At 35.6% G+C, this 24460-nt stretch overlaps 1 protein-coding gene and 1 pseudogene across 1 annotated transcript in view; both read left to right on the forward strand.

Moving 5' to 3' along the window:
* Positions 1 to 24460, forward strand: part of LOC112474005 (membrane-associated guanylate kinase, WW and PDZ domain-containing protein 2-like) — a 292185-nt gene that overhangs the window by 202963 nt on the left and 64762 nt on the right. The gene's annotated exons all lie outside the window — the stretch shown is intronic.
* On the forward strand, positions 17173 to 17291 carry LOC112474018 (annotated as a pseudogene).

The following is a 24460-nucleotide window of genomic DNA, read 5'->3' on the forward strand; positions in this document are numbered from 1 at the left end:
ATATATGTAACTCTTATATATATATATATATATGTAACTCTTTCTTATAGAATTTAAGCTAGAACAATGATTTCCACTGTGGTCTTTGGTATCAGCATCACCTGGAAATGGGTCAGAAATGAAAATTCTCAAGCCCCACCACAGACCTACCAAGTCAGAAACTCTAGGAGTGGGGGAATCAGGCTGTGTTTGTGTGATTCATCTCCAGGTAAATCTGGTACAAGCTAAAGTCTGAGAACTGCTGAGCTAGAGAGAAGCTGTTGTCATTACACAGGTATGACATAGGTTGGATGTGTGTGGCTCAGGCTTTGTTAATCCCCCCTAGATCATGTCTAAGGAGATTTCCATCCTGTTCAAAAGGTTTACCTGAAGTCCTTAAATCCATGTAAACACAGATTTGGAATTTGTAGGCAGGTATTCAATTTTATGAAAGATGCTTTTCCTTCTGGCATATGATAAAAATGAGTCCTTACCTGGGTTTCAGAAAAATGGTATTTTCATTTCTTGTCACAGATTATAAAAATAAGCAATATTTCATCATCATTTTTCACGCCATTTTTATAAAGCAATCTATTTTTTCTGTGTACAAGCCCTCTAAAAGGAATTATTATGCCCAGTTTTAGATAATCTGGGTTAGTTTATTTTGGTCTACTATATATATATATTTCTAGCATTTAATTATCAAGGAAAAAGAGCCAATTGGGAGTCACAGAAATTTCATGGATCAGCATGTAGTGGTTGATTTTATCTCCGATCTTTAAACTAAGCCTGGGAACTTAGCAGAGATGGGTGGAAGACTTTTTTCTGCTTTTTTTTTATTATTATATTTAATATTCAAATGTTTAGGATTTTTCTCACTCATGGTTTCTTATGACACCATGGAGAATTTATCTAGGGTGACAAACTCCATGTCAGGAAAAGGAGCTACTTCATTATGTGAGTTTGAAAGTGTTCATATTATCTACTATCAGGATTACATAAATATTTTGTACCTGTATACAGATCAATAATTATTCTCGATAATAGCACATAATCCATTCAGATCTTGTTTCCATGTTTATTATATTTAATCATTTGAAGCTAATCTTTTCTACCTTCATTAATGCTTATCAATAATTGGCAATAACTTTTAAATCACAGATGTGTTTAAATTACTTCCGCAAGAGTCAGAATCAATCAATAGTTGGATTATTTAAAACTAATATATAAACTGGATAACATATAGGTTGCCGATTTGGAAATTTCACAATGAAATTAATTAGGGACCCACTTCTCATCATATTGTAAAGATCTCACTTGATACCATTGGTGCCCAGATAAATATAGATCTTAAATATGCAGATGATGTCTATAAGGCAGCTGTTCACTCCATGGGAATTATGGCTTGGTTGGTAAATTTCCAAGACTCCTGAGAAAAGTAGGTGAACTAGATATTCAGACTACCATTCAAAATAAGTTCAAGAAGAGAAGCTAGCTTCAGGTTCTTCCCAGTCTTTAAAACACTGTGGCACCTTTCTCCTTGTCAACATGACTCCTTCGGCTTCAGTCTCAATGTGTTATTTCTCTATGCCCAAACTAAACACACACACACGCACACTTCATGATCAAATAAGTTTGGAAAACACTGTGTATTTTTTTTCCTTTTTTCATGATCAGAAACAGAAGGAAAAAGCCAGGTAATAATCTAGTAATAGCAGGATATCTTAAATTAAATCCAGTACAGCAAAATTGCTCAAATCAGAATTACTATGCAAAAACCAGGTGATTCTGAAAAATCATTTTACATAACAATGAATCATTGTGCTCTTGGTTTAAGAATGTAAATAATACTACTTTTGAAAACTTAGTTAATGCACCACATAGTAATCTCTGAACCTGAGACTTTTCCTGGGTCTTTTATATTTGTCTTAGTTGTAGGACAGTGGTGGAATATGCCTGTTTAGTAGTATAAGACTTGGTAAGAACACAGAGAAAACTAGGTACAGTGGGGCATCAGAGGAGGTGACTAGCATGGATATAAAAACACCCTTCTCACACTGGAGATTCTGAGGAACAATGGCACAGATATAGATGTTTAACGCATGTTCTTAGGCATCTAAGTGATATCCTAGGCATCCAAGAGAATGCCAGTTATCCTCCCAGGGGTTCCTTCATGGATCTAGTGAGAGACAACTAGATACCACAAGAGTGAGGTAAATGATTTTACTCTACTCTTTCTGGCACCTGCAGCAGTAAGAATTATCTTAGCAGAAATCTTTAGCAAAATTAGACTAACTTTCAAATTGATTAAGTATTCCCACAGAACGTAGATTTTTTTTTCCTTCTCAAAAATCATTATATGTTTAGTCCATTTTTTGTCAAATACTCTCTTTCCACTTGATGAAACAAGAGTCAGATCAGGCAAGTATCCTGATAAAATACAATGGGTTCCCTCAAAATATGAGAACACACTGACAGCAAACGAGGATCAGAAAGTAGTGGGGAAATTTTGCAAGCCAAAGTCTAGATACAAGAGAGAAGATAAAAAACTTTTTCAGAAGATCAATTAGATGCTTATTTAAAAGAAGGCTTCTAAAAATAATAATAAATAAATAAATAATAAAAATAAAATAAAAGAGGGTTTCTAGGATCCCCATATCAGAAACATATGAATAACTAAATAAATGAATTTAAAGTAAAAAAATATGACTATTGTGACCCCTTCTAAACCCTTAGCCTCACTCTCAACCTCCAAAATAAGCAAACACAGTGCATTTGCTTTATTAAACTTAGAAATATCAATTCGCTTTTTGAACCTCAGTTTCTATAAAATAGAATGGTATCTACCTTATAGGGTTGTTGAAAGGTTTGAGAGAGATGTCAGGAGTAGAACTGATTTTTTTTTTAGATGAAAGAGTGAGCTATTAGTTTGTGGGGAAAGAGAGGGATTTAGATACTAAAATATGTCATGAAATAGAATTTGAGTAGAATGGTGCAGTGAAAATAAACACCAAGAAAAAACATGTAAATCATTATTACATAAAATATTCACTTTATTAAAAAAATAGAGTAACACATTTTTACTTTAATTACTAGACAGTTTTTCAATATCAGTTAATGCTGATTTATTAAAAGTTGAACAGACAAAACAATCTATAAGGAAAGAAAATATAGGGAATGAGAAATGCAAAAGTAATCGTCATATCTTATTGCTTTTCTTCAGTCATTCAAGAAGACTAATATAAGAAAAATAAAAATGACATTCAGATTTCAAAGAAAAGTATAAAAAATTATTAGAAAACATAAACAAATCTGTTTTAAAAAGAAGACTAAATTTGTAAAATAGTCTAATAAAGCCGAGAGGGATAAAATTTTCATAACTGATGAATAAATCTCTGGTACAAAGCTCTTAGGGACACAATCTAATTAAAAACTGAAGATAAATAGAAAACAGGAAAGAATAATGAATATAAAAATAATTTACTGGTGAAGCTTAATGTAGCAGGGAATTTAAGAAATCAAGAGAATTTTGGAGGAAAGGGATAGTAGTTCTAAGTACTTGAATAAAAATCTGAGAGTAGAGTTAAAAGAGAATCTGAAAGGATATCAACTTTGCTCTTAAAAGAAAATATTTTCCTGTTTCCATGAAAATATAATACAGTAGTGCCCCTTATCTGCAGTTTTGCTTTCCATGGTTTCAGTTACCCACAGTCAACTGTGATCTGAAAACATTAAATGGAAATTCCAGAAATAAACAATTCATTTGTTTTAAATTGCAGGCCATTCTAAACAGCATGATGAAATCTCACCATGTCTCACTCTGTCCCACCTGGGATGTAAATAATCCCTTTGAGCAATATATCTCTGCCGTTCATGCTCCTCGCCCATTAAGTCACTTAGTAGTAGCCGTCTTGGTTACCAGATCAACAGTTGATCTATTCTAGTGCTAGCGTAAAATTAACCCTATTTTACTTAATAATGGCCCCAAAGTGCAAGAGTAGTGATGCTGGTAATTAAAATATCTCAAAGAGAAGCTGTGAAATGCTTCCTTTTAGTGAAAAGGTATATATGTAATGAAATAAAACATAGTATATATAGGGTTTGTACTACCCACTGTTTCCGAAATCCACTGAGGGCCTTGGAAAGTGTCCCCCTGCAGATAAGGGGGAACGACTGTATATTCCTTATGTCCATAAAATATACTTCTATTGTAAAAAAGAACAGTATTTTTAAATTTCATCACTTTAACAGCTGTTTAACAGCTGTATGTGCCTACTAAGCATCACATAAACTTATATATAAAATGGTTTACCTTCTTCCTGAAACTCATTATGATGCAAAAGTCTGCCTGCAGTGGGTATTGAATTAACCTAAAACATTTTTTTAGACTGAACAATGTGCAAAAAAGGTTCTGCTTATCCATCATTTTTCTTTAATTTTCATTATTTGCAGCAAAATTCCCTGATAGCAGCTTCTTTTGAATTTGCCACTGCTCCTTCTGTGGTCTAGACATGACTAGCCTGTGACTACAAAATGAAGTATTTTATTTTACATATCATTTTTATCAAATATAAAACCATTTAGAAAAATATTTCTAAATATGTGATAGGTCTAAATACTAACGATGTTCCAAGTACCCATGAACCCGTAACCCAGCTTACAAAAGAAAAACAAAAAAAAACAGAACCTTACCAATTTTCCATGATTCCATCCTCCTCCCACTCTCCAGCCCCCAGAGATAACCATCACCCTAAATAAACACTTGCCATTCCTTCTAGTTTTACCACATCTGTGTGTATCTCTCAACCATATCATCTAATTTTGCATACTTTGTGAACTTTATATAAATGAATCATACTGTACACGTTTTTTGTGTTTGTTTTTTATACTTTATGTTCACAAGACTCATCCAGGTTGATACATGAAGCTATAGTTTATTTTCATTGCTATACATTATTCCATTGTATGAATATGCTGTAGTCTCTAATAGTTATCTATGGATATTTAAATTTTTCTCTGGCAATAGACATTTGGGTTATTTCCAGTGTTTTTGTAACTAACAATCCTTGTACATATTTCCTGCTGTACATGGGCAAGAATTTCTCTAAACTAGACTGTATACCTAGATGAGCTCATATTTAACTCATAAATAACACAAAAATATTTTCCTAGTGGTTATATGAATTTAAATTCAAAGCAGCAATATAAAAGAATTTCCTTTACTGTACATCTTTGCAAGATTTATATTTCAGGCTTTTAAATTCTTATTCTAGTAGGTAGAAAATGACATATCATTTAGGTATATATTTGCATTTCTTGATTAAAATGATGTTCATCTTTTCTTATGTTTATTGGGCTTTCCTGTTTCCTCTTAAATAAAAATGCCTATTCATATCTTTTCTCCATTTTCTGTTGAATAGTTTCTTATTTTCATATTGATTTTAGACATGTTTATATGTCCTTGGTGATAGTTTTTCATCGATTGATGTGTGGTAAATATCTTACCCCAGTTTATGGTTTGTAGTTTCATTTTCTTTATGACGCCCTTTGATAAACAGATCTTAATTTTAGTGTAATTGACTTAGCCGTTTCCTTTACAGTTTCCACTTTCTGTGTCATCTTTGAAAAATCAGTCCATCATATCCTTAAAGATCTACATTTTCTTTTAACAGTTTTATAGTTTTGCTTTTTATATGTAAGTCTTTAATCACCTAGAATTAATTTTTCTGTGTAGTGTAAGGTAGAAATCCAATTTCAGTTTTTCCACATGGATAACCAGCTGTCACAGCATCATTTCCCACCAATCTGCAATGACAGTTCTATAATAAATAAAAATTCTATAAATGCAATGGTCTGTTTATAGATTATTTATACTATTCTGCTGGTTTATTTGTCTATACCTACATCAGTGCTTTACTTACCTACTTTTTAATAAATCTTGAGTTTTGATGGAGAAACTGCCCATCCCCTCGTCCTCAGACACACATCTTAATTCTTCAGGAGTATTTGAATGTTCTTGGGCCTTTGCCCTTCCATATAAATTTTTAGAATTTGCTTGCCCTATTGTATTGGAATTGTTTGGAATCCATAAATTAATGTCAGAAAACTTACATCTTTATAATACTGAATCTTTCTCCATGAACATAATGTAATCCATTTATTTGTGTTTTCCATAAACTGCTCAAAATTTTATAGTTTATTCTCATAATATACCTGCAGATATTTTGCTAAATTGATTCTGGGCACATTGTATATTTTATTTTTTCTCTTGTATATAGTATTTTTAATGCAACATTGAAATAAACTATTACCAGTGAAAAGAAATTTGATTTTGTATATTGATCACTAGTATCATACAAAATTACTAAACTCACTTATTAATTCAAATAATTTACCTGTAGCTACCTCTGGGTTTTCTACACAGATAATCACATTTTCTGCAAATGAGACCTCTGTATCTTCCCTTTAAGTCCTTTCATTTTTTTCTTTTTTTCTTTTTTTCCTGCATTTAGTTGGCTTCTGGTATGATGCCAAATGGAAGTAGTTAAAGTAAGCGCTCCTGTTTTGTTTTTAATCTGAAAGGGAATGCATTTAACATTTCAGCATTAAACATAATGTTTAATGAGTTTTCATAGATAACCTTTATCTGTTTAAAAATGTTCCCTTCTATTACTAATTTGCCAGAAAGTTTATTATGAATACTTGTTTAGCTATTTTATATGTACTATTTCTGCACCCATAAGAAGTATGTAATCTTTTTTCTTTAATATGCTAATTAATATGACTAATCATGTTAATGGATTTTTATGTTAAATCACTTTTGATTTTCCTAGATAAGCCCTACTTATTTATGATGTATCTCTTTTATGAGTTGTCCAATTCAGTCTTCTGATATTTTCATTAGGATATTTGTATCTATGTTCTTGAGTAAGACTGGCCTGTAATTTTCTTTTCTTGGAGTACTCTTGAATGACTAGCAGTATACTAGCCTTACAAAATGAGAAAGAATAATCCTTTTTGTTGTTGTCATTGCTGTCATTGTCTGGGAAAGTTTATGTAGTCAGAGTTGTCCTTGAATGTCTGGTAGGAGTCACCTGATAACCCATCCAGGTCCAGTATGTTTTCTTCATGTGAAAATTTTAAATCACTAATTATATTTCTATAATAATTAGGGTATTTTTCAGGTTTTCTATTTTTTCGTGAATCAATTCTGATAAATTTCTTTTGTTCTAGTAATTTATCTATTTCATTTTAGTTTTCAAAGTTTTATATTATCTTCTTATATTTTTAATGTTTGACACATTTGTATTTATGTCCCCTTCTCATTTATTTGACTATTGTTTATTTGTGTATTCTTTCTTAATCATGCCAGAGATTTGTCCACTTTTTTTTTAAAGAACCAACTTACATATTTGTTCTCTTGCTTATTCATTTCTGTTTTTTATATTTAATATTTCTCAGCCATCATTTTCTTTGGGTTTACGATCTTCTTATTTTCCTTGCTCTTTAAGTTGGAGTTCTAAATATATTCAGATGTTCACTATGCTTTTTTCTCTGACTTATGGATTATTTAGAAGGTGGTTTTGTTTCATATTTCTACACATATGAGAATTTTCTGGTTAGTTGTATATTCTTGATTTCTCGTGTAATTTCATTGTCATCAGAGAATATATTCTATATGATTTCAGTCTTTCAAATTTGTCGGGTCTTGCGTTTTTGGCCTTACATATGTTTAATCTTTTCAGTATGATCCCCGTGTGCTTCCAAAGAGTGTGTGTTCTGTAATTATTGAGTGCAGATGTTTTCATTGAATAAAACTTGGCTATTGTATTATTCAAATATTTCATTTTTTAGTAATTTTTATCTATTTGATCTGTTAAATATTGAGATATGTGCTTTGGAACATTTTTTAATGATTTTGTAAAGGTTTTTTTTTTTTTTTTGCCAGTTTTTACTTTGTATATTTTAAAGCCATGTTATTTGGTTCTCAGATATTTGTCATATTTTCAGGTAAATGGAATTTTTTATCATTACACAATAATCTACGATATCTATGTCAATGCTATTTACTTTTAAGACTATTTTCTCTGATATTAATATAAGTACACTGGCTTTCTCTGTCTGGTATATCTCTTTTATCCTTTCTTTTCAACCTTCTGTATCCTTATATTTTATGTCTTTCTCTGGTCTATGTAGCTGGATTTATATCTTTTAACAATATGTCTTAACTAGATCATTTTAGTCAATTTATATTAATTTCGATTGCTAATATTTTTATTTAATTCTATCATCTTATTCTGTCTCTTTTCTGTTAGTCTGGCTTTTCTGCCTCATTCTCTTTATTCTTTTTACCTTCTTTTGAATAGTCTTTAGGGTTCCGGGTCATATAGATATCTCCTATTAGACACCTCATTTGTAGCCCAAAAGCTGTCTTTCTATCCTTGATGACCGGGTATCAAAATAGAAACAAGTTTCCCAGGAATCAACAGATACTATCTGGATAAAAGCTCCCTTTGGCACTTGGTTACCTTCCAAGAGTCCTCTTTTGTTTTTGGCATCAGAAGATTCATAACTTTCTTGTCTGTTCAGCAATAGTAAGGTCATTCAGGGTATCTAAACCATCATATTGTTAGAGACAGAAGTTTAAGTCACATTTATCTTTAATGACCAAATTATGATTGTTAAAACTACTTCTGGTCTTCAAGCTGGCAGTTAGTCTCCCTCTCAGTGTCTCCATGTAGGAGGAAAGGGTGCCTTACATGTGGCCGCTGCAGTCATTCTATAACACACCTCCTCTCCTCTTCCATGACTCCAGTCCCCTTTGTGCTCACAAAGCCACTGATGAGTCCTTGCCGCTGCTACAGTCTTGCCTGAGAACTCCACAGCCAAGGGGCTGACTCCGGGTGGTCCCAAGGCTTCCAGCCCTTGTGATGCATACGCTGCTGGCTTCTGGACAGAAAGAAGCATGGTCTCCTCCACACCCTCTGCCACACTTTGCCAGCTCAGCATAGTAGCAGCTCTGCTTGGGCCCACAGTCTCACAAATGATGCGGGATGGTCACATGTCTACAGGGGCCAGGCGAGGAACATGAGCGAGTGAAGAATGAAGAGCTCTTGCTTCTTCTGAGAAGCAGCCACTACTAGCCTAGGCAAACTGTTGTTCAGTGGGAATGCTGGCTTCTTCCAAGTCTTTGAATTTTCAAAAGAGAGCAAAAATCTGTATTTGGAAGAATTAAATGGACTTAAAAATATTTTTTTTTTTAATTTAAAAAAAAGCTGTGCAAGGCAAATAAAACAAGTCTACAGGCAATGTGAGGTCCGCAGCTATCCTATTTTTGTCATCGATAGTGAACAGATACTAGAGCAAGGGGAAAGTGGAATGGCTGTAGGCAGGGAGGGCAGTTCATACTCCAGCAGGGTTGGGTCGCCCAATATAGCCAATCAAAAATGCTCTTATATGCTCTGGTACAGTTTTAGAAGAGACTAATGCAGAAATGTTAGAAATGCCTCTGAAATGTGCGTGCCAAGAAAAATCTGTGTGCGCTTTTTTATGCCTTATCTTTGTATTTGAAATTTTAAGGATGGTTTTCACTCCTAGAAAACTTATTTTGGTGGCCCAAATTACTTCATGTTTTGTCACCTCCTACCAGATCTCAGGACACATTTAGTAGTACACAGATTCCTGGTGACTGCTCAGAAGAATCCCACCTTATCATCCACAGGACAAAAGTTGCTTGTCTTGGCCATAAATGTATGGTCCTGCCTAGCTGTCTGAATCTGGGAAAGAACTCTCTTCACATCTTGCTCATATCCTGACATTGAGTTTGAATAGCGTGACATACTGTCTTGAATTAATATGCTCTTGGGTCCACAGAAGCAAAGCTGTGAGTCTGTTTCCCATAGCAACAAAAGACTCTCACACACAGAATTTCACAGCAAGAAATAGTTGGGTAAAGACAGTGAAATATACCCATCAATGGATCTATCTCATTTTGAAGCCACTGGTCACTGACACACATTGAAGAACTATATTCACTTCATTCATTTTCAATCAGCTAATCTAAGATACTTTCATTGTCTCTTAAACTCACTCAGCTTCTTCCTTACTCTGAAGACTAGCTTTGAAGGAAGTTCCTACCTGTCTTAGTGACCTCTTAGTTCATTCCCTATCTCTGTCTCTTTCCTTTTTGCACAGTCTATTCCTTCCTTGTAAGGAAATATGAGAGCAATATAAAGAGCAGGGGCCTGATGGACCTGATATTCAAATACTGGCTCAACAACTCACTGGCTATTTAGCCCTGACCCTGAACCAGTTAGCCCATCACAGGCTTACAGCTACTCTATAGCCTAGACCAAATAACATGCCTCTCTAGGCACCTTCAGGGGTGTGCACATTGGGTGAGGAGAGAGAGAGCATCCTCCTAAGCAGTTAAATCAACCCAAGCAACTCGTAGAATAACAGCGTGTCATCAAATCCCACAAGTTTCTTAACACAGTCAATTTTACTGTAAAATGGAAATAATATTTTTCAGGAAAAGTAAAATGCCTAGTTCAATATTCCTGAATTTCCTTCTATTTTTCCCCTCCCTCCCTCTCCCCAAGGCCTGTACTTCTATTAAAACACTCAATACGCTAAGCTTAAATATACAGAATGCATGTCTTATGTAAGTGTGTATGTCAAGATGTTATAAAATCTTTGAAATACAAATCAACTCGTATTTGTCTCCCTCCCACCTCCCATCCCCCACCAACCTACTTAATCTGTTATATAAGGTGGTTCCTTTTCAGAACACAAATCTGGTCTATCTGCCCATTGCTGAAAACCCTTCAGTGGCATCCCTTTTCTTTCAGGGTAAAGATCAGACCCCATCACAAGACTTGATGTCCCGTGTGTTCTGGCCCTGCCTCCCTCCTCAACTCATCTCACCCTGGCCTTGCTTTCCATCATTCCACCAACCTGCCTCAGTCTCTGATAGTTCACTGTGTTTGCTTCTGCTCCTGGGGCTTCTGCGCATGTTGCTTCCTCTTCCTGAAATGTTCTTCCCTCCTTCATTGCCTCGTTAACTCCTCCTTGTCCTCTTTGTCTAGCTCCAGCATCTCGTCCCCAGAGGAGGCTTCTCTTCTCTACATTCCAATTAGGTCCCATTTGCCTGTTACAGGCTCTCACATTTTTTTCATGGTACTAAATGTACATTTGTATGTGTGTGTATGTTATGAAGTCTGTCTCTCCGGAATATAAACTCTGTGAGAGCAGGAAATATGTTTCTCTGTGTTCCCCACTGTACCCCAGTGTCCGGCACCACACCTGGTACACTCTAGGCACTCAATAAATATTTACTGCTGAATGAATACATGGACAGGAGCCACTGAAGTTCAGAACACTGCAAGTGTGTTTTCCAGCTCTGGAGGTTAACTAGCTATGCTCACTAGATACATGGTCACAAAGGCACCTGATGAACCAGAACATGGGATTTCATAAATAACTGAGTATGGGAATATATGAGGCAAGTTTAAATTAACTTACAGTCAGCTTTTTATTGCCCTAGTGCCTCACTGAAAATGCACTGTCCTTTTAGGGGTACCTTTAATTATTACAGATATTGTAGTATCAGTGAGATAGTGTGTGTAAAACTTTATTGTGCCTAACATATTTTCAATGCCTTTAAACTATGTGACATTTCAAGTCTTGTTTTCCTCATACATAAGGTTTCTATTAACAAATGTGACTGACAAGGTAAGAATGGAAATAAAGTAAGATAAGGTCAAGTAGGAAATAATGAAAAACTTCAAAAGCATGAAGTATGCAAAACATGACGGAACAAAGGGTTACAAGGCAGGTATGCTGGAGTCTATTACAAAAGGAATACAGGAGAGCAGTGCCATTAGTCAAGTGACGGGAAAACCAGAGTTTGGCAGAATATTCGAACTCTGCAGAACGGAGCCCCGTCAGGTCAGTACAGGTAAATGAGCTAAGAAAGTTGATAAAATCCAAAGCATGAGAGAAGAAAGATAACAAGAACTTAAGAGAGGAACAAAGCAGTCCAACTGGGAGAATAAAGCAATCGTCTGGGCTTGGATAAATCATTCCAGGAGCCTTGCATCGCAAAGATCATCCACACAATGTTTCATCACCTCTGGGTGCTGACACTCAGTAAACACAGAAAGCTCATCTCTGCATAAAGCTGCACCTTTACATATCATCACAGCCCATGTCACTCAGCCACCCAGTTGTGTCTCAGCCTTCACTCTGAATCATCCTTCAGATTGTCTATAAATGTGGAGTTTTTCCTTTATTGTTTGATTCTGCTCCATGCCTTTTATGAAGGAAAAGAAAAACCTCTCACAAATATCAAATCCATTACCTTTTTCTTTTCAGAGTCTGACCTGAACACTGTGTTAAATGAGTTACACGAGTTCTTTTCAGGAATGAGGGAGAGCATCGTCTTGATTAGAGAAGGGAGCCACAGGGAGCAGAGCCAGCTCGCTGGTGGTAGACTCCATTGTCAGTTATTCAGTGTTCATTATGCCATGCAGGGAGGGCTCCATTTCTCTTTCCTGTTTCTTCTTCTGTTGGCTGCCTAACTTTGAACCATTTCAAAAGCAGCTTCCCATGAGGGCTAGTTAAAGATTTGGTAAGGAATCAAAGGGTTGGTGTTAGGTTTGCATCTTGGTGGGGAAATACAGACAAGAAAATTGAATAAATTAGAAGTGAGGAGAATCTTTGCATTTTAATCACACTTTTTTTTTTTTTTTTTGCCTATGGAAAAGAATGGGGAAATTTACAAACCACTGCTTTGATCTGAAAAAACACAATTTATTTGCTCCTTCAATGAAGGAAGGACTAGTGGGTATAATTCCTCTTTCATACTAAGCCATCATTTATCTGCCATTATCTGAGAATAAATCAAAATTTCTTCCCTTTTTATTTTTACAAAATGTATTTTCTAGTGTTTATGCAAATTAGCCATCTGCTTGAGCTTGTCATTCCATCTCTCCCTAGACCTTAAGCTCTTCTGGTGGGTAGGCAGAGTCACTCAGCCCAGTCTACCACTCTACTTTTCTGTTTTAATCAGAAAAATGGGCATGAGATACAACCAATCCTGACTCATACAGGATTTGGTTTGCATGGCAGAGTGATTCAGAAGATATCGAGAGCCAAGTACTCTATTCTTCAAATGTGATTCCAGGACATTCACATTTCTTCTCTGAGGTGCCTCCAGTGTGCTGCCTCTTTGGCTGTACACCAGCCTCGGACCATGGGCCCATCTTTCCCTGTGGCTGCTGAACAAAGAAATGGCCTCTGCACGTGCCTCCTTCTCCAGAATGAAAAAGTCATTACTGTGTCTGACTCCTGGGTGGTTCAACTTGAAAAGATACTTGTTTTTCAGTAAGTACTTCTCCCTACATTGGAATCCATCATCTCTTCTTGATCCTGTATAAAACAGCACAGTCCGCAAGACAGGCTCGTCTCATTATTTGGTCAACCTTGGGAAGTATGGACTGACATCTTTCCTAAATGCCTAACCTGAATTTCTATCTGCCTGCTGGACACCCAAGGCACTCGTTTTCCATTTCACACCAGCTACTAGTTCTTGACATTATGCTATCTCAGTATCCCATGTCTTTGTGTAATTATCTACAAAAAGGATAAATGTACCTCTAGTCTTTAGGACTCTGTCAGCAATATTAGTCTCTTGCTGGAAGAAAAGGAGACTCCTCAACCTAGTAGCATTACTGTGCTTATGTTTAAGACCTTGAGAGAAGGATAACTGAACCCAGAAAGTAAAGTTAAGGACAAATGTAAGTGAGCAAAGAGAAGGGTTAATAAATATTGACTACTGGGTCATTTTCGATTGTTGCCTTCCTAGCTCCAGAGGGAAAGGGAAAGGAAAAGTGGGAGGTGTACCTAATACCAAAGGAAATCGGGAGAAAGCCGCTGAGTCAATGCTCAAAATTAGCTTTTAACTCAGGGCTGTGCTCAGTCCTGAGCAGCAGCTGGCCTGAAGGAAGCCAGTACATGTCACTTCAGTCTGTGTCTTCCAAAAATGGACATGTGCATTAAGGAAACTTAAGTCAGATCCCAAATTGTGCATTATATCCTTTCATTCAATTACCCACTGCCATAATACAGACCCTCATCTTTGTTATACTGAATTATTCCAGTAGCCAGGTGGACCCACCTATCTCAAATCTCTCTCATTCATGTTTCATACTACTATCAAAATTATATTCTGAAATTGTAGGTGTAATCAAATCTCATTTCCTCAAAGGTTTTCAACACCCCATCTTTGCTTGCAGGATAAAATCTAAATGTGTTTTTCTTTTTTCTTGTTTTGCTTTTGTATTTTCTTTAAAAAAAAAAAAAAAAGTCTTCCATAGTCTGACACAATACAATTGTCCACCTTTTATGTACTACTGTTTCCACAATTTATACTTCAAACATTGCTGCTTCCAGGACACACACTGCCATTTCACACTTTCATGTCTTTCCCCATCTTTTCCATCCCAAGTAGAATCTCTTCTTTGTCCATTTCTATCCTTAATATCTTACTCATCTTTCAAGAACCAATTCTGACTACTTCATGAAGCCTTTGCTGGTTCCTACCTCTCGCTTCCACCTGCATTCAGAATTACTCTTTCATCAGCACTCCCATAGCACACTTCTGAATATATTTCTATTATGAAATATAGTGATGTAGAAAAGAGCTTACAGAGTATGTATGTGCAGTTTAAGCAACGGTAATAAAATAAGTAGCCGTAAACCACTATCAGCTTAAGTAGAACAAAGCCAATATATTTGAAGCCTTCTCTTTCTCTTCTCCCTCGAATCCCCCTATCTGCCAGAAGTAACTCCTCTCCCCAATTCTGTGTTCATCATTCCTTTATTTTTCTTTAGAGTGTACCACAGATAGGTATACCTCTTAACAATATACTGTTTAGTTTCACACTTTTTTTGAATTTTTATAAACATAGTTATATTTTCCATATTTTCTTCATTTTTTTAGCTCAAAATTGTGAGAGCCACCATGTTAATGTGTATTACTGTAGCTATTTTTGCTACAACATAGTTCCTTAAGATAAGAATATGAATTTATTAATCCATTTTTCTGTTGGTAGGCATTAAGATGGTTTCCAGTTTCTGACTATTAGAAATATCACTGTTATGGACTTTCTTGTTAAGGTCTCCTGGTACACATCTGAAAGATTTTCTCTTGGGAAAAATTCCTGGATCTATTCGTAGGAGTAGATTTGCTGGGTCTTGGGGTCTGATCAACTTCAAATTGACTAAATAATACCAGAAAACTTGCCGAAGTGTTTGTAATAATATATATACTCCTACATGCAGTGCGTGAGTCCCTGCTGCTTTATGTCTTTGTCAACATTTGATATAAAATTGATATTAAATTTCTGTTAGTATAGTGTATATGAAATGCTATATCATTATGGGTTTAATTTTCTTCCTAATTACTAATGAACATCTTTTTATATGTTCAAGTTATTCATTTTCATCTTCTGTGATACTTAAGTTGATGTCTCTTGCCCACATTTTTATTGTTATTGTTGTCTTTTCCTTATTGGTTTTTATACATGATGGATATTGTATTTTTGTTGGTTATATGTTTTGCAAATATCTTTTCCCAGTTCGTGACAGCCCTTTTTCCTTTATGATCTCTTTCAATGAAGTCAGATTCTTAATTTTATATAATCACATATATCAGTAGTTTTTATTATGTGCATTTTTGTGCTTTAAGAAATTCTTTCCTATCTTAAAGTCATTTTTTTCCTAGAAGTTTTAAAATTGGACTCCACATTTAAATCCACGATCCATCAGGAATTGCTTTTTGTACATGGTATGAAATAGGGATTTATCCTAAAAAAAAAAGTTTAACCTGACATTTACTTCATTGTAGTTTGTAGTAAAATTTACTGTTATATTATAAACATCTTGATAGTGTGCCATAGTTACTGTTATATTATAAACATCTTGATAGTGCGCCACAGTTATCCCCGCATTCTCCACTGTCTCCAACACTTTTGACCTAGTGGGTGCTTAAGAGGGCCAGAATATCATGACCATTGGGCACTTCCCAATGTCCCTGTCCTTACATTGTGCTTCTGACAACACTGGGAAGCTAGCACCATAGCAAGGACCACAATGGCTTCTGTCTCTATCTGCTGGACACCTCCTCTGCCTCATTCCATCTTCTGTACATGTTCTCACAAGCAGCTTCCCTGCTCCATTTCTCATAAGCACAGCCAGAGAACACTGGAAATTGCCAGCCAATTTCTTTTGTATTGGCGCACAATAGCCTAATAGTACGTCTCCCAGGAGTATTGTAAGTAGCCAGGGATAGGCCTCAGCAGGGTGGAACCAATCCCAGCCTGTGTTCAGGTATTCCAACATAGCTCAGATGTCACAAATCATGGAGAAGTATCTGTTTTTAGGTGCCAGTTTCCTTAACCACAGATTGCCAGTAAAATGAAAATTCCAATGGATCCACTTAGCTTTTCCACCACTAGAGTGAGTTAAAATGGCACTAAATACAAGTATAAAGTTCTTTTCTGAATTGTGCAAATGTGAAAGGGAAATATTTCAATTCACAACCTAGATATATTCTTTTTCTGTGCTTTTAATTCATGTGTGCTTTTTCTGTGCTTTTAATTCAGAGCAATTGAGCACATATTTATTCAGTATTTACCAGAATAAACATTTCTAAAATATGCAGAGAAGCACTGAAGCACTGTAGGTGGTAGAATGGCATAAGAGAAAGAGCCCAGATTTGGGGAGATTCCAGCTTAGTCTCTTACTAGCTAGACAATCTCAGTTTTCTCATCACAAAATGGAGATCAATACATACCTACCTTGCAGAGTTTTTGTAACAATTAAATTAGGTAATTATTACAAGTGCACAACAGTACATAGTATATTTTAGGTCATGAGTAAATTATTCAAGGATGATGATGATGAAAGAGGGAAGAGGAGGAATGACTGTTGATTATGATGAAAAAATGTAGTCCAGCCTCTTTGGAAATATATACTTTATGATGTCTAATAGATCAATAACTTAGAAACAAAGCTGACTGCAATGAACTGTAATTATAACCATATTTTCAAAACACAAATTGAAATGTGATTTGCCAAGTCAATGAGCCCAAGAATATATTAAGATCTAATATTAGAAATTGGGGTTGTGTCTATGGCTATGCTACCCTGAACAAGCCCAAGCCCTTCCGATCTTGGAAACTAAGCAGGGTCGGGCCTGGTTAGTACTTGGATGGGAGACCTCCTGGGAAGACCAGGTGCTGTAGGCATAAAAAATAAAAAAAGATAAGGGATTGTAAGCTGACAAGGTCTTTGCAATCTGTGAAGTCAACCAAGGGTTGCTTCACCTAAAAAAGAAAAAAGAAGGGAAGGGAAGGTTGTTCAAAAAAAAAAATTAAAAACCAACTCTAAACTCATCCTTGACTTCTGTTCTGTCATTTATCATATCTTTGTATTCATCAGCAAATCCCATTGCACTATATTTAAATTCAATCAAAATCTACTTCTCACCATCTCCACAGCTACCACAATCATCTAATAAGGAAGGAAGAAGGAAGGAAGGAAGGAAGGAAGGAAGGAAGGAAGGAAGGAAGGAAGGAAGGAAGGAAGGAAGGAAATTGGGATTGTCCAAGAATATCTGAGATATGCAGTCCCTAGACTTATATGGGAAGCATTGATCATTTGCCATAGGGAAGACCAATTCTGTTTCAGAGAGAGTTCTTAGAGCTGATGATATTTGAGTGGAGTCCTGGTCTGCCTTCAACAGGTAAATATGAGGGAAGAGTGGAGAAATTCCAGATAGCAGAGAAAGTATCACAGAACAGAGACATGTAAGACATGGACCCTTCCCCCAGGTGCCTTTTTATCATATAGAAAAGATTATAGATAATCCTCAAGACTCCGAAGAATCACCTGGGGTAGGAATGGAAGCCAGGAAATAAGATGGGGGTAAACTTAGCAGGAACCTAAGTACTACCCCATACCCATACCCCTGTTTCAGCTAAACCAAGTCTGCTCTTATGCATTATTTATTGCCTTTCATAAGTAAAATTTCATTTGTAAAAGACTTTCCTCTGCTTAATTAAAGGTAAAAAACATGTTATTCAGTTATTCTTTTGTAAAAGACTTTCCTCTGCTTAATTAAAGGTAAAAAACATGTTATTCAGCTTTATTAAAGGTAAAAAACATGTGCTTACCTCCTGCCTTGTTTTCTGTAACTAATCCATGTGGCCCTTTTGATGACCCTGTGATGACTTTTGCTTTGATTACTTGTCTTGCAAAACTGTCTGGGTCCTACCTGAGACAGAGGTCAACAGTGTTGTAGGATGTCACTCATGTCTGGCACCAAATTCTGTTTTAAAGAGAGGTAGCCCAAGGAGGATGTGGAGCAAGCACAACCCAGCCCTGAATGTAGTTTAGTGATTTATAATGTGGTCCAGACCCTTTTGTGGGGGAACAGGAAGCCCTTCTGACATGTCACCTAGGAGGTGAGATCGTGACCCAGAACGGTAGGTATTGGGTACCCTGAGAGGAGTTTGAATGGAAAGCATGCAAAGTGCAACATAGCAGCATCCCAGCCTGGGCCCTGGAGATATATATATATACTTTTGAGTAGGCAGAGTCCTTTGGGATAGATATGTCTCATGCTCGAGCTCTCTGAATTTCAGAAGGTAAATTAGAGAGGACTCTAGAGAGAAAAAAAAAACAACTCAAATGTATCATATGGGAAAAGACACAGAATGTTGTTATCCATTGTAAGAAGAGTGTAAGAATCAGTGAATCGCTGAGTTTTTTAACTGTTGGTTGTTTGTATTCCCACTCACTTGTACTGGCCTTTTTAAATGGACCACACTATTATCATTGCCAAATCACATTGTCTTGAAATGAAATGAATACATGTAAATTTTCCATTTAGCTCCCAGATATCAAAGTGGCCATAAGCCTTCTATTTAAAAAAGGTAAACTAGAAAGTAGAAATACATTGAAAGTGCCCAAGAGAACATGGCAATGATTAGAACAATGGGACAGGAAGTATTTCATAGCTATCCCTGCTAAGAAAGATATTGCTTCTTGATGCAGCAAGGAGACTTAAGGAATGAGAGCTAAGGGAAGCTCATACTTTACACAGTTTCATACAGATTATAATAATAGATGGTAGCAGTATTCTTCTATTAGAGAGAAAAAGCCCTACCTTTTTAGTGATATATTGTTGCTTTCAAAACTTTGTTGAGAATATCTAAATTTGAAAAGGAACAGAATGTTTTTTAAAAGCTCCATAGGTAATTCTGCTGCATACGGCTGGGGAAAACCCACTTCTGAATAGGCTAGAAACGGCAACTAGGCATTTAAATGGACTGCTATTGTAAAATACACAATGTAAGGCCAAGAAAAAGTAGTGAATCCTTTATAAGTCAGTTGTTTCCTAAATATTTCACTAAGAAAATGACAGAATGCTTAAAATAATTCCACTTTTATTTATCTGATTTGTTTAAATCTTTAGGAAAAACTACTTTTAATTTTCTTAAGACCTCTTAAACAGCTATGGATTAACTTCTAATAAAACCTTTGCAAGTTACAATTAAAATATTTGAGTTAGTAATTGGTACTTAATGCATTTTATGATATTTCACAAGTGAAGTGGAGAGATAACTATAGGTATTATTCTTAAACCCAAAATTCGGATAATTATTCTCTCTATGTAAGCTAAAGATTTTATAAATTATTGGTATTTTAAAAGGAATTTGTATTTGAAAATGAAAGCAAGAGTGAGAGTCTAAAAACCGCCAGTCCTACAAGATTTCAAGATGTATGTATAAGGCTACAGTTATCAAAATCATGGGAACGCTGGCACTGGTGTGGTTGAGCTGTTTAGACTGTACTGTGGGAAGCCTGGCAAAAGACAAACAGACAATATGCAGTTGAGGCAGCATTAATTACAAATCAGAGGATGAGGGACAGATTATTGATAACTGGTGCTAGGACAAATAAATACAGATAAAAGTAAATCTCTACTTCATACCATATATAAAAATCAGCTTTGGATGGGTTAAAGACCGAGTGTGAAAATGCAAACCATCAAAACTTTTGGAAGAACACACAGGAAAACATGCTTATTTCATCTGCCTTGGGAAGGATTTTTAAACAAGTCATAAAAAGCCCAAACCACCATAAAGAAATATTACTGATAAATCTGATTCCATTAAAATTTTAAGTGTCTCTACGAACCAACGGAAAAGACAAGCCTCGCTTTAAGAGAATGTATTTGCAATACATAAAACAGAAAAAGGCATGCTATCCAGAATATATAAATAATAAAGAACTTTTATGAATTAATAAAAAGACAACTTAATAGAGAAAAATGGACAAAATACATGATGAAAATATTTAGAAAAGAAGAAACCCAAATGGCTAATAAACATCTGCAAAGATGCTTAACATCAGTAAAAAGCCAATTAAAGCAATAATATAACATTTTACATCCATCAGATTGGCAAAACTTTAAGTCTGTTAGTTCTAAACATTGGCAAGGATATGACGAACTGACAAATTTCATTCACTATTAGTGATAGAGTAAATTGGTGCCGCCACTTTGGAGACCAATTTGGCAACATCAAATAAATTTAAAGGTATACATCTTCAAATCAGCACTCCACTGCTATGTGTATACCCTGTTCTTCCTCAAATACACCACGAATCATTTTCGACAATGTTTATTGCATCATAGTTTTTAATTACAAATACTGGGCTCGGGGAGTCCAAAATGTGCATCAATAGAACAGAAAAATAAAGGATATGTATATAATGGAGTATTATATACAGATATATAATGGAGTAGTTAAAATGAATAAACTATACTACATGAATAAATTGCAACAACATAATGTTGAGTGAAAAAACAAGTTACAGAATTACATACGTAATGCTATTGGTGTAAACTGTAAACACTTGCAATACTATATATTATTTATGGATAAGTACATATGAAGTAACAGTAGTAAAAACAAAGAAAAGAAGAGCAAGTATGAACTATAGAATAGTGCTTACCTTTGGGGGAAGGGAATGAATTCAGAAAGCACACAGGGGACTCCACAAGATTTTATCCATAAGATTTTTTTTATGCAAAAGAATTTAAAGCAAATGTTACACAATATTAAGCTAATTAAAATCTGGTTGGTGAGTGTAAGGATGGATGTTTTATTATTCTCAACTCTTAAATATTTTAAATATTCTAAGTTTTTTTATCATCAATTTATTCATCTGAAAAGAATTCTCAAAAAGTCAAGTGTAAACTGTACCCTACCCACAGATCTGTTAGTGCAAAAGTCATCCGAGACAAGTAGTTGTCCTTCCTACATTTAAACCTCTAGACCAGGAGCTAGCAAACTTTTTCTACAAAGATCTAGATAATAAATATTTTTGACTTTATGAGCCATACAGTCTCTCTCACAAAAATTCAGCTCTACCATAATAGTACAAATGCAGCCATAGAAAATATATATAAATGAATAAATATAGCTGTGTTCCAATAAAGTATTACATAAAAAAAAAAACAAGCAGTAAACTAGATTTGACCCGTGGGCCATAGTTTACCAACCTTTACTCGAAACTCAGAGACCCCAAAATTCTAAATGTTACCTTTTGGTCCAGAATATAACCTCAATCATTTGTGTTTTATATATTCAAGTTTAAAGGGAGTTTGAAAGTCTCCTATTGAATAAAATTTAACATAACTTTTTTTAATGCTTACCATGTGTCAAGCACTGTGCCAAGTTTACATGCTAATCTCGTATGATCTTCTCAGCAACCTGATGAGATAATCACCATCATCATCCCCATTTTTATATGAGGAAGCTGAGACTTAACAGAGGTTAAATGATTTGTCTAACATCTCTGAGTTAATAAGCAATATTAATCATAAGACAAAAACCTAGAGGTCCTGATCTCACCAAAGCCCATGCCATTAATCACATTGCTATGCTAACTCCCTCTACAGTATTTTTCATGCCTTCATAGCATAGATTATCTAATATAAACTACTACAATAAAAATAAGTCAAAACAGCATCAGAACAGAACTGGAATATTAGGTTCTAAAATAAGCACACTTTACGCACATTTTAGGCAGCCACCCATTTTTTTTATTTTTTTTTTTATTTTTTTATTTTTTTAGAAAATCTTGGCTAATAAGGACTTAAAGAAAAAATGAAAATAATGTCCCTTTTCAATTACCTAGAGTGAAGATAAGTAAAATTAACAGATAATCCACAAGCTTCATCTATCTTTCTCCATGTGGTATGGTGATGTAATCCTAGCCTGGATCCAATTATCTAGGAAATGGTATCTCAAGCCATAACTGAGGATAGACGACTAAGTTCCCTACATTCCGTTTAGAGAATCGCCAGTATTGAGGCCAGCCACTTACTTGGGGAGCCTGCTAGGAACTGCTGTTTCACAGAACTAGCCCTACTGATTTGTCCTTCCCTATACTCTCCCAATGCAAAGTAGAAGCAAGAGTTTCTCACTAGGAAAAAACAGAGTTTGCGAAGCGTTAACCATCTCTTTTCCCCACTCCAACCACCCCCCTGAGGAAAAGAGGTATTAAATTTCTCCTGTTTCCCTTCTTCAAGATTGGGGATGCTTAAACCATCCTTGCCCTCTAACCTATCAGGGACTAATGATTGTTTCTTTTCTAAAAGTGGCTGAGTTATTAAATCAGAGAGACCTTGATGAGCTGGGGAAGAGAGAAAGAAAGAAGAATGATAGAAAGCAAAGAGAGGGAGTTCTGGGGCAACCTGCACTCTACCATCTCTTATGGGTTGAGTAGACATTACAGAAGGTGATCTGAGGCTTAACCCATCTTTCTAATGGGATATTTTCTGGCCAAAGGGACCCCTTCTAAAAGAGGCTGCAGGTGGTATTATCCATAGAGAAAAGAAGCGGCATTTGGATGGCCACTGGATTTAAATCCCCTGAGGTCAGAAATCTTGTCTTTCTTGACTCCCAGCATATCCGCAGTGCCTATAACAGTCCCTGGCACAAAATGAGCATCTGATTAAGATCTGCCACACAGAGAACAACACCAAAAAGAGAAGTGCAGACTTATGAACACAAACTCCTGATCTCTCAAGTAAATGTTGCCCCTCTTACATTACCTTGCCATCAGAGCTTCTCTAGCAGACTGGAGAGATGAGGAAGAAGAATGAGGGACTGGAGAGAGGAGAACAAGTCCCTTTCCTCACTTAAGTAACTTAAGTCATCAGCCTAGTCTACAGTGGGAAGGAGGAGCTTTTAATTGAAGGTAAGGTTGCAATGCTAACTACACTATACTTTTTTAATAGCTAAAAGTGTTGAAAAAAATGGACCTCTACACAGCAGAAAAAGGGTGGGGGAGGACAACAGAGCATGATGGTAGCAGTTATTGGAAATATTAATCAATTGCACATTTGTACCTCAGTGACTAGAGATACACTAAACAAACACATTACATTAGTAATGTGATAACCTTAGAAAACAAAGGTGATTAGAAAATAAGAATTCTCTATCAGGAAAAGCCTGTAGAATTGTTTTTCTAAGAATGGTGATGAATTTGAGATTTTCCATTCACATGTTTATATCCAGCCCTTTTGGTAACAAGTGGCCCCTATTTGTCATTTGACTAGGCAGTATCATACCAAAAATAATGCAAGAGTGTACAGAGACAATGTAGGAAGGGCCAGCCTCCAAAAGGAGCCATATGATGGTGAACTCAGACAGGTCTGAGGGGCAATACGAGAGATATTCAAAGACCACTAGGAAGTGCAAGAAAGAATGGAAGAGATGACAAGAGCCACAGTCCAAGGCAAGAACCAAGGACAGAGAACCAGAAAATATACTCAAGAAAATGGAAGACAGGAAGAGAGAAAGCTTCATGATGTAAACCCAAGTCATTCTTAAATGCCCACCCACACTAAATGTTAAAGGTCCCATCCAAATTAAGGGGCACAGTCAGTGGCATGGACAGCTCAAACTAATTACGTATGCAAAGATTAACCTGATATCTTTATACCAATGGCACTCACTATGCATTATTCATAAATTAATCACCTTACAATATGAATTAGGATTTCACTTCCCAAAGTTAACTTGAATTTTGCTTTGTTTTCTCTAGCTAATAGAGGATATGTTTGCTTACTTGTTGGTGTTGTTTGTTTGAGAATTAAATAAGATAATGCTTCTAACATGCCTAGAAAGTATCTGGCATAAAACCATGTTCAGTAAGTGCTAATTACTGTGAAGGGTACAGTTTTCATCTGGGTGGTTCACGACTGCATAACAAGCTCTTAGGCAATTAATTGAAAGTTTAGTATAGAGATAGAAATCTAAATGCATGTATGTAGCAGCATAAATGTAAATATTCACACAAAGAGTTGAAAATAATATGAGCCTATGTTAGAGTGCAT

This window comes from Pteropus alecto, unplaced genomic scaffold, assembly GCF_000325575.1.
Source record: "Pteropus alecto unplaced genomic scaffold, ASM32557v1 scaffold69, whole genome shotgun sequence".
In the NCBI taxonomy this organism is placed as follows: domain Eukaryota; kingdom Metazoa; phylum Chordata; class Mammalia; order Chiroptera; family Pteropodidae; genus Pteropus; species Pteropus alecto.